Source organism: Egretta garzetta, unplaced genomic scaffold, assembly GCF_000687185.1.
Source record: "Egretta garzetta isolate BGI_Z169 unplaced genomic scaffold, ASM68718v1 scaffold68, whole genome shotgun sequence".
In the NCBI taxonomy this organism is placed as follows: domain Eukaryota; kingdom Metazoa; phylum Chordata; class Aves; order Pelecaniformes; family Ardeidae; genus Egretta; species Egretta garzetta.
This window is the reverse complement of record NW_009260774.1, coordinates 8,471,750-8,482,820: the sequence shown is the minus strand read 5'-3', so window position 1 is coordinate 8,482,820 and position 11,071 is coordinate 8,471,750.

The window sequence follows — 11,071 nt, the reverse complement described above, 5'->3', positions numbered from 1 at the left end:
TGGGAATCAGATTGTTTTTCTCAAAAAAGACATTAGTTAACATGATAGGAAGGTTGGAAATGAGTTTATTGTTTATTGATTCTGTACTTCCTTTGAAATTTGAATCTGAGTGGCAATTCAAGAGCTTCTCTGATGTGCTTTTATTTTAAAGCAAAACTGATTTCAGTTATTCACATTCACAGTCAAGCCCACAAACTCACAAGCACCAAAATGTGTGTGCTTGTGCAGCAGGCAGGCTGATAAATATTTTAACGGCTCTCAAATGTCAAATGAGCATGAAATCTACTAATAGAAAAACATAAACAAGTCCATTCTTGAAGAAGGAAAAGGAAGAAAACTAATATTCAAATTGATAAATAGTTTTATGCATAAACTCAGACATTACCATTATTTCTCTTAAAAAAGGAAAAAAAAACCCTATGAGAGGAGCATAATTATAATCCTCAAAGAATCGAGACCCAGCTCTGCTGAGAGATAAATAATTTTTTGAAGGAAAATATCAAATCCACCCTCATTAGCTTGTTCAATGTAATGTGTATACAGCACTAAAGTGTATCATTTAAGTAAAAATCTGTTCCTGACAACTAGACAAAAGTAATTTAGAAGCTGTCTTTGTAATTATCTCAGCTATGGTAAGCAGAGAAATTTTACCCAAACACTATTTAGTAGCTAGGGGATATGTACATTGTAGTAGAACTCTAAAAAGCTATATTAATAATGAGTATTATCAATGTCAATGAACAGGTACAAAAAATTGCAAATATTAGATTATCTGTCTCAAAAGATTCATCCAGAGCTCCCAGTTGATCACTTGCTTTGGGAATCTTCTGAAATTACAGCACCAGGGATCTTCTACATAGGTGGGGGAAAGAAACCATGTCTTCAGCACAGAGCCACACAAAGCTGGTGGAAAAGACATCTTGGGGATCTATTGCTTCCTCAGCAAGGGAGTGTTCCTGTGCTTTGCCTGTAGATGATACTCAGTTTTGAGAGGGAATTTTACTTGAGCATGGAGGGGGCTTCTTGCTGTGATCCATCACATGTTCTTGACACAGGTGTGGTCAGACAACTGCTTGCAATTGTAAGATGTAGTTACCAGATTGCAGCTGAGGAGGTGGTCCTTTAGTGTGTGTGGTAAACATGAGTCATGGTGAATGTTTGATGAGACTCTATAAAATGCAATAAGTTATACTGCAGGCAGTAGAGTTTTCTCACCTTGTGTACTGCTAGCAGACTTTACCAAGTGTTCCTGTGTAAAGATGAACATGCTTTATTATGTAGAAGGCTACATCATAAGAACTGTCCTACACTACCTAAGGAAAATCTTTATTAAATAGATCTTCAGTAAAGAAGACCTTCAAGATAAAGAATAATAGAATCATGGAGTCTTTTAGGTTGTAAAAGACCTTTAAGCTCATCAAGTCCAACCGTTAACCTAACCCTGCCGTTCCACCACTAAACCATGTCCCTAAGCACCTCGTCTACCCATCTTTTATATATCTCCAGGGATGGGGACTCAACTACTTCCCTGGGCAGCCCATTCCAGTGCTTGACAACCCTTTCATTGAAAAAAATTTTTCCTAATGTCTGACCTAAACCTGCCCTGGCGCAACTTCAGATCATTTCCCCTCCTCCTATCATCTGTTACCAGGGAGAAGAGACTGACCCCCACCTCACTACAGCCTCCTTTCAGGTAGTTGTAGAGGGCGATCAGGTCTCCCCTCAGCCTCCTCTTCTCCAGATTAAACAACCCCAATTCTCTCAGCTGCTCCTCGTAAGACTTGTGCTCCAGGCCCCTCACCAGCTTTGTTGCTCTCCTCTGGACATGTTCCAGCAGCACCACGTCTAAATACATCTGTATACACTTTATCTCTGTGTCTCAGTGCAGAACCAGGACCTAATTTCACATTACATGATGCAATTATTCTATATGCTAGCTTTTAAGAGATAATTTTGCTATATAATAACATGCATGAAATGGAGACTTGTGGATAGGTTATGCTTACCTTACGTTCTTGATTATCTTTTAAATAACCATAATGATAGTAAAGTGTACTAAAAAAAGTTTTACTATTTATCTATCAAACTAATCAGATGTCCTTTAGCTTTTCACATTTATAAACATCAGCCTCTAGAAATGAGAATACTTGTTAAGTTTCAGTTTTTCTTCACTTACATGAACAATTGTTCTCAACAGCATGTCTTCTTACTGTGTGTTCTCAGTTTTCTCCTTTGCTTTGCTCTCTGTTCTTCCTTCACTTATTTTCTACCAGTCTCTACTTTTTAATTGTTTTTTTTAAGTAATCAAATAAGAATATTAAAGAAAATTTTCCTTTTACTGCTTCTCTTCAGGGTTCATAGTAGAGGTGAAGATCAAGTTTTTAACATCATCTAAGAAAAACAGATAGCAGAAGGCTAATCTTATCTTTCTCTGTAACTAGTGATGCAAAAGATGCTCCTGCTTGTAGGAGGGAGTGATTGCTTTCTCTGCTAAGTAGAATAGATATCTGCTAAGGACTTGAAAATACCTGACTAAGTGCCTGAAGTTAGATGATGTGCATTCATCCTTCATCTCTTTTAAAGACAGCGCTAGGCAATGCACCTTCTTCACAATCTCTACTACTGAGCAAAAGAGAGGAGGGAGGGAGGGAAGGAAGGAAGGAAGGAGGGAGGGAGGGAGCTCAAACACTGGATCCACATATCATCCATTGCTTAACTGTTAAAACATCCTTTGCATGGTTTTCACCCATATCAGGGGGCTCTCTGGGATAATTGTCCTTGAGGTGTTCAGAGGAATGTGGCAGAAACCACTCTCAGCAGGCTGTTTGGAGAAGACACTTGCATCATGTTTGACTCCCTCCACCTTAATCCAGCTTTATCTCAGCAACCTCATTCACTCTGGTATGACATTAAGTCAAAAATGTGGATATGCAACACCTACATTCCATCTCACACTATGGAAATACCCTGTGACTAAGACATTAAAGACATTAGAGACATTAAACTGAAAACAAATAAATGAACAAACATACTATATCTCAGGGCAATAGGTGTATCACCAAGCTGATGACACCAAGCTAGTGGTGCAGCTGATATGTTTGAGGGAAAGGATGCCATCCAGAAGGACCTTGATAGGTTTGAGCAGAGGACCCATGCAAACCTCATGAAATTCAAAAGGGCCAATCACAAGTTTCAATACAAGCTGTGGGATGAATTGATTGAGAACAGCCCTGCGGAGAAGGATTTGTGGGTACTGGTGGATGAAAAATCAGACATGAGCTGACAATGTATGCTTGCAGCCCAGAAAGCTAATCACATCCTCAGCTACATAAAAAGAAGCATGTCAAGCAGGTACGGAGAGGTGATTCTTCTCCTCCTCTCTGCTCATGTGAGACCTCATCTGCAGTACTGCATCGAGGTCTGGGATCACCAATACAAGACATGGACCTATTAGAGAGAGTCCAGAGGAGGGCTACAAAAATTGTCAGAAGGGTGGAACACCTCTCATGTGAAGAAAGGCTGAGAGAGTTGGGGTCAGACTAGGTGGTCTTTAAATGTCCCTTCCAATCCAAAACATTCTGTGATTCTATGATCTCACTGAGCTCAGATGAGCCCTCAGAGCAAATGGATATAGTAGTGGATATAGTGTGGATATGAAAAAGCCATACCACTTGCCTGGAAGCCAGAGAACAACTCCTGATGTTGTTTTTGCTCAACAGTACAAATGTGAAATAAAAGTCTTCTTTTCTTCCTTTTTTCATGGAATGTTATTCAAATGTCATCTAGACAAGTTGAGTTTTAGGTGAATTAATTTCCACAGAAATGTTTCTTATTACTGTGCACAAATTAGACTGAAATACACAGTCAGAATATATACTGAAAGAAAACTTTCAGACAAATCTCAGCTTAGCCTTGCTCTATGCAGCAGAGTCATCTTGGGCTAGCTCTGTCATCTAGTTTCAACCATAGATACATTATATCAAAACCAACTAATAATGAGCTTTATAATATTTGTATTTATGCATTTTAAAAGTAACATTTTTCTTTCATTCTGACAATTTCGTGAAATTACTGAATTTTTGACAGAATATTTTAATACATTTAAGTACTGAGTTGTCTTTTTTTTTTTTTTCTAACGTAAGTATAAATATAAAAGAAAAAAATATTTCAGCTTTCTGTAAGAAAGTTTTTTTTGCCTAAGTAGAAAAGTCCAGCAGGGATCTATTGTAGAGTATAGGAATAAAGGGAACTTATGAAGAATGGAATGACACCTAGTATGTGTAAAATAGAATTAAGAATGGAATCAAGCTCTTGTCTTACAATAATATAGCTTGTGAAGTACTTATATTCATTTATTTTTAGAAAAATGTCTCTACACTGGCAGAATAATAGACTCCTTGATTTGGTTGTTATGACTATTACATATTTAAATGATACTAGAATGTAATGGCTTTAGAATTGCAAACTTATCACATGTATACCAATTTTTATGGATATAAGGATTAACTGAGAATATTTCATATTTGGACTATGAAAATCTCACACTTAAAAGTTTTCCAGAGAGAGACTGCTTCTAAGTTTTGACTGTAGCTGGGATTTTTTTGTTTTAAGAGATCACTTATTCTTTAATTATCATGCTATGGAAAAATTTTACTATAGATGATGTGTAGAATGTGTGATCACTTTGATATGGAAAAAGAGCAAAATACAAAATTATTTTCACAGATAATGCATTTAATTTACAGTAATATTAAAAGGGTGAAGAAGTCTCTATGCAATCTTAAAAAAATAAATAAGGATCATAAAAAGATAATATTTTCTCTCCCTAACTCTGCTTCTTCTAATGCATAAAAGCAGATTTCACTGGAATTTTACTGTGTCCTGACAATTTTTTTAATCTGACACATACATCCTACCTGTCTTCACATATAGCAACAGTGTCCACTGAGGTTTCACACCATTGCCAGTTTGATTTATTTCCCACCAGTCCCTGCTCTGTATAAATGGCTCTGTTTAAAAACAACCACAACAAAGCCAGAAAAGCAAGGACTAAGTTTATATCTCAGAGATTACCTATTTGAACAATCCCATTGATTTCATGGATTTAGGACTCTGCAGTTTTTACTGTTATTACAGTAGGATATGACCATGGAGTATTTGAAAAACTTAGGGGAGAACAATTCATGAAAAAAGGAGATACTGATCAACCTGACATAAAAACGTGGAAAATATGTGAAAGCATCTGGCATGAAAGATTTTCCTAATATCAGCATCTTTATTTAACTAAAGGTGGACTGACATAAATCAAGGCTTAGGATATAAAAATGAGAAAAAAATAGGAAGAATGACTAATCTCTTTTCTTTAGTGACATAATTAACCTGGAAATATCAGAGGAATTAAACATAAGTTTTGGTGCAACATATTTTGTGTGCTTGGTACTGAAGTCTGAAATGGGGTAGAGAGATCATCTTATGATTTTTCTTATTTCAACAGTTTTGTTTTTTTTTTTTTTATTCTACTTCTGTATTGTAATTTCTGGTCCTATGTATAGAACAGATTTACAAAGCTACGAAACTAATATCTATTTATTTATTTATTAGTATACTAATTCAAGATTTTCTCACAACACAAGATTAGTAGGATGTCATGGTTATTTGTATATCTGGATGTGTGGTACTAAAGCAACACACTGAGCTTGCATTATGAACTCCTCAAGTCTTCTAACAATTAAATCCAATATTTCATCTTCACTTTCAGGGCTAGAGGATAATTTATATTTCCTTAAACAGTGTATATGCTGTATCTTTGTTGTACAATAGCTGAGTTTATCTGTTTTCCACTCCATGTGTCTGTTACTGCATGCGTGGTCACTTCTAATTGAATAATGGGTTCCTTCTGAAGAGCTTCTGAAAGTCTTTTCTCCCTGCATGACATTCCACACTGTTGCTTATTGAATGATACATTTTTGTTCAATGTGTCCTTGCTTGTTTTTTCACCTTGTGTATCCAGTTGGTCTGTAACTCCACCACCACCACCTCCATTTTTTTCTTTTGCATTAATTTCTACCAAATTCTAATTTTGACTTAGAATGATATGCGTGCTTTACAATTAAAGACTGTTTTTTCTTAATATTGGCTTGAGGAGTGTCTAAATAACCCTTTATTTATCTAGGAATGTAATGTAATGGCTTTGCTTACACCAGCATAAACTCTATCTAATATTTTCTGCGTAAATAACAAAAATACATGTAATAGCTTCTAAATGGAGTAAACTATATTTAACAATTTTTCCCCAAAAGACTGATGAATAATTTAAAGACGCCTGAGGGAAGGTCCAATTTCTTCTCTGGAAATTTGTTAATGTTTTCCTGACTTTTTGAATCACAAAGTGAATTATGAAATTAAATATGATCTTGTTTAATGTAGCAGGGTTTTTTTTTTTTACATTTATACCATCCACTAGTGATATGTGAAATTTGGATGGTATTCTTAAATCCACCTAATGTGGCTTTACCATGAAAGTTCAGAAAACTTTTTGCAAGAAAGAACAAACTATAGACACTTTAATTCATGATAAAGAAAAACAAACAGAAGTGCTTTCTGTTTGAGCATGAGCTTGCTTTAGAAGATTCAGTAAAATCTCCCTAGAGACTCCAAAGATGATTGAAACTGTGGGAAGAGGTCTTCTAGCTTTCCATTTTACTTCAGTATCCTTCATTTGGTTGCAGCAGGCTGAAAAGTTATTATATGCATGCACGGCAATCTCTTATACTAACAGTGGAAAATTAAAAGAACTCTGTGACTAGTCAAGGCATTTGGCACTCTGAAGTTTTGCCACTGCAAAAAAAAGGCTACTTTGGGTGTAGACTATCTTACATCAAATTTCTAATCATCTGCGGTTTTTTTGTTGTTACCTCTGAAATTGCCATAAGAAAGAGTACATGGTGTTGCAGTATGAAAGTTTGTTGGTACAAAAAGCCATTATTTGCTATTCATTTTACTATTGCTGGAATTACCTCTTTATTAAATATTTACTATGCAATCTTCTTTTAGGATTCTGCATTTCAAAAAATATTGACTGTTTCCTCTCTTGTTCTTATGATAGTTTTTCAGCCTCTGCATGGTGTAAATAATACCACACAGACTTTCATTTGGAACTCTAATATACTATTCAGAATATATAGATTCTTATAAGCTCATTTATCATTACAAGGAAGAAATCTCCTGAAATGAAGATTAACATTTTTCCCATATTGTAGTTGTTTTGCCATGATGAATTGACTAGTGTGCTTATGTAAATTACCCCAAACAAGATTTTGATAATTTAATATAATTTCATTTATTACTTCTCTATAAATGGTCAGAATGAAATATCAAAATTTTTTTACTGAACAGACCTGGGCAACTATCTTTCCACTCTTTTCTCCTGAAACATTTAATTCAACCTTCATATATGCATTTTCTGAAATAAAATTCTTCAGAACCTGCTCTATGATTCATCCATCCCTAGTATCATAAACAATCTTATGGGTGAAGTTGCTTGCCAATGCTCTTCTCTCTTAACTTTTTGTCTTTTAATAATTTGCAGTCATGAACTTGTAACAAAGTGATGATTTAAGGAGGAGAAGAGCCACTGAAAAATGGAAAAGCAGAGAAGAGATCATTCTAATTTAAACGAGAAAGCAAATGGTTCAGAACTGTAGATTTTGAGAATATAGAGGCTTGGGAAATAACATTTTTAAATCTGGGGGGAAAAAGAAATTCAGCTTTAAGTATTTTCATGCTGTGCCCAACTTTCACATTTTTTGATCAACTATGTAGTTCTTACCTTGTCTGGAGTAGTAAGACTCACTTGGATATTATGTCTTTTACTAAAGTCTTGCATTTGTTATTGTACTAAAATATATACATGTAAGTGGGAATACTATAAAATTACTCTGATTTCTATTTGTGTGCTCTTCTGATTTGATCTAATCTAAGCAATAGCATAAACCAGTTCAGCTTTAAATTATTATTTGAATAAAGTAGATTCTATATATATTGTTGATTGGCAGATTTGAACTATGTCTTTCCATTTGTTTAGGTTTGATTTATGGTCTTGAGGGCCATTAACTTTGCTAAGTTGATGCCACACAGTTGCAATTAAAAAGGTTCATTGCATCTGAATGATGTAATTCCACGTGTCTGTTTTAATGTGCTTGAAAGTGGTCAGGAAATATACAAACACAAAAATAGATCTCTATTTTATTGACATGTTCTTTAGTGAGATCTGAAAAAATATCTAAGGGATAAAGGCTGCTAAACCCCACCTACATACACATGAATCCTTATATATATATTTCAAATGACCCAGTTTTATCCTGAAATAAGACATTGTGTGCATAACATGTTCATAACTCTATTCAATTTGCAAACCACAGGCAGTGATTTAATTTTTGTAGGACTGCTATAAAAGTAAAGTTCAAAGCAATTTTCTTCCTACAGGGCCCTAAATCAGAATATGAAAAATAACCTCTGGTTCGAGGAGGAAAACACCTGCTTTAAGCACTTTTCAGTTTAGCTCAGACTAGAAAACAGCTAGAGCTATTTTCTGAGAATACCTGTAAGTTAAATAATAAATAAAAAACCAGCACTGCCTCATCTAATGTTACCTCTAATGTATTTCTACACTATTTTTCTAAAAAATTAATTATCATGTTTATAAAGGAAGATCAAAAAGGACATTTTAAACCTAAAGAAGCATCAGAAAGAAGGAGTACTCAATGTGGCTAGGAACTACAATTACATCATAAATGTGGAAATGTTTATTTTTTCTAACCTTTAAAAAATTTAAGAAAAAAAATTAAGAAATAGATTATTTGGTTTGCTGACTTTATGGTTTAAAAATTAGTATTTTGGGTCACAGAACTAAAGATTTCTCATAAATTTATCTTTACCTTTCACCTCCAACTGTTTTCTGTCTCACTCTTCCTTTTCCCTCCATGCTTTGAGACATGTAATTAATTCAGAATATATTTGTGCTGTGTTGGTTTCCCACTTTGCTTCTTACATTTCAGTCTGATTTTCTACAAATCCTTAGATAAAAAATCTTGGAGTTCTTAATTATTGTACCGTGGTTGATATGCTGGATTCTAAACTGAAGAAAGAGAAAGAAGGACTCATGCATTTGTGTGCACACACACACACAGAGAACATTTTTTCAAAAGGATATGTAAGCTAATTCAGCACCAAGCCTCAAACAAACACCTCAGTTTCAAATGAAATACTGTTCCTAAGCAGTATTTCCAAGAAGATTCACTTAAACTGAGATTCTTACTTACATGGTAATGTTGATAGCTATTATTAATCTTTACAAAGCACACTCCTGGTGTTTCTATAGAGTTTGACGATTTCTTCTTTAATTTGCCAGCAGAAATATCTGTACCAGATTCAGGACAATAGTAGTCTGTCTTGTTTTCCAACCTTCATGAGTTCTGTGTGTGCCTGTGTGTCTGCGTGTGCCATGTGTCTGTCTGTGTGGAAGCCTGAAAATGGCATTAATTTTTGTCTTATTTCTTCAAAACCTTTTTTTTTGTTGTTGTTATTGAAATCAGATATTCATGATGTTACCTGATTTAATTTGTTAGTTCGTTTCAGTGATTAAAAAAGAAATTATTCACCCCCCCTTTTATTACTTCATGATAGTAATATTGAGACATAAAAAAATTGACCCTCAGTGCAATAAACAAAGATCTTTCAAAGACATAAATGCCCTTAACAGTCAGCAAATCTCACTGTCAGCAGTGTGATAGTACAGTACCAGAATTCAGTTTTCAAATGGTATTGTCCAGCACCAAGATTGTGTGGGTGGCTGAGTACTCTGTATTTACAAAGGCAATAACTACTTATTCTCTTATATGCAGGGAGACGGAAACTTGCTACTGATGGGTTTTTTTTCTGTGTTTTGGGCTTAGATTCATTCTAGAAAGATGTCTGTTGATGGTAGCAGAGATTCAGCATGCATTGTTTCAATAAATGGCTAGCCAATTATTTCCAGGAATGTTAAAGATTATATTGAAGACACACACACGCAAATACTTTACAACAGAACATACATATTGATTCCTTAGGTGTGTTAAGAAAGTCGACCTGACGAATGAGAGTTTCAAGTGTTCAGTTTCTCAGTTCATACTGAGAGTACTGTACATAACTGGAAAATTATATCTTTGTTCTTGGTAACATAGTACTATCATTCATGATTCACAGAGAAATAAGAATTTCAGAAATTCTTATTTCAGAAAACTGCATGTTTCAGTTTTACAGTATGTCTAGAGGAACAAAAAAGGCATTTTGTTTAGCAAGATATTTATTTTCTGTATTCTTCTGTGACTCATATCTGTGACCTCTTAATCTATGGGGGAAAAAAAAAATTCTCTTCCCTCCATATAACTCTTATCTTTCAAGATATCAGTTTGGATGCTATCTGGGGTGTATGATGTTTGCTGGTGACCACATATTTTCATTTTATTTACTTTTACCAGGGGTTTTTCCACAAGAGTCTTGGCTAATTGTCTGTTGGCCTTAACCCACACAGTAAGATTTATCACTGGTTTTGATCCAGAACACTCATGAGGAGCACAGGATCCCCTCAGAAAAGGCTGTACATACTTTCAGATTTGATTCAAACATCATGACCTCTTTGGCTTTCAAAATTTTTCATCTGCACAGTAGAACTTTACTCAGGGATCTCTCTAGTTGTTAGCATCCTCTGATGTTAAGGAGCTACCTAAAATTCTGCAGCCTGGCACCTGAACCAGCTGACTGCATCATTAGTCCCTGTAGCCTCATATTCCCAAATATGCCTCATCTTAGGTATTGCTGGTTTATTTCACTGAAAAAATGACAAGCAATGCAGAAGATGAGTTTAGCCTCATATTCCCAAATATGCCTCATCTTAGGCATTGCTGGTTTATTTCACTGGAAAAATAACAAGCAATGCAGAAGATTAGGGGCAGGTTTCCTCAGAAAGAAATGAATGAACTGGCATTATGTCCTAGAAGAATAAAATTAGTATTTTCTCTATTTCATCTAC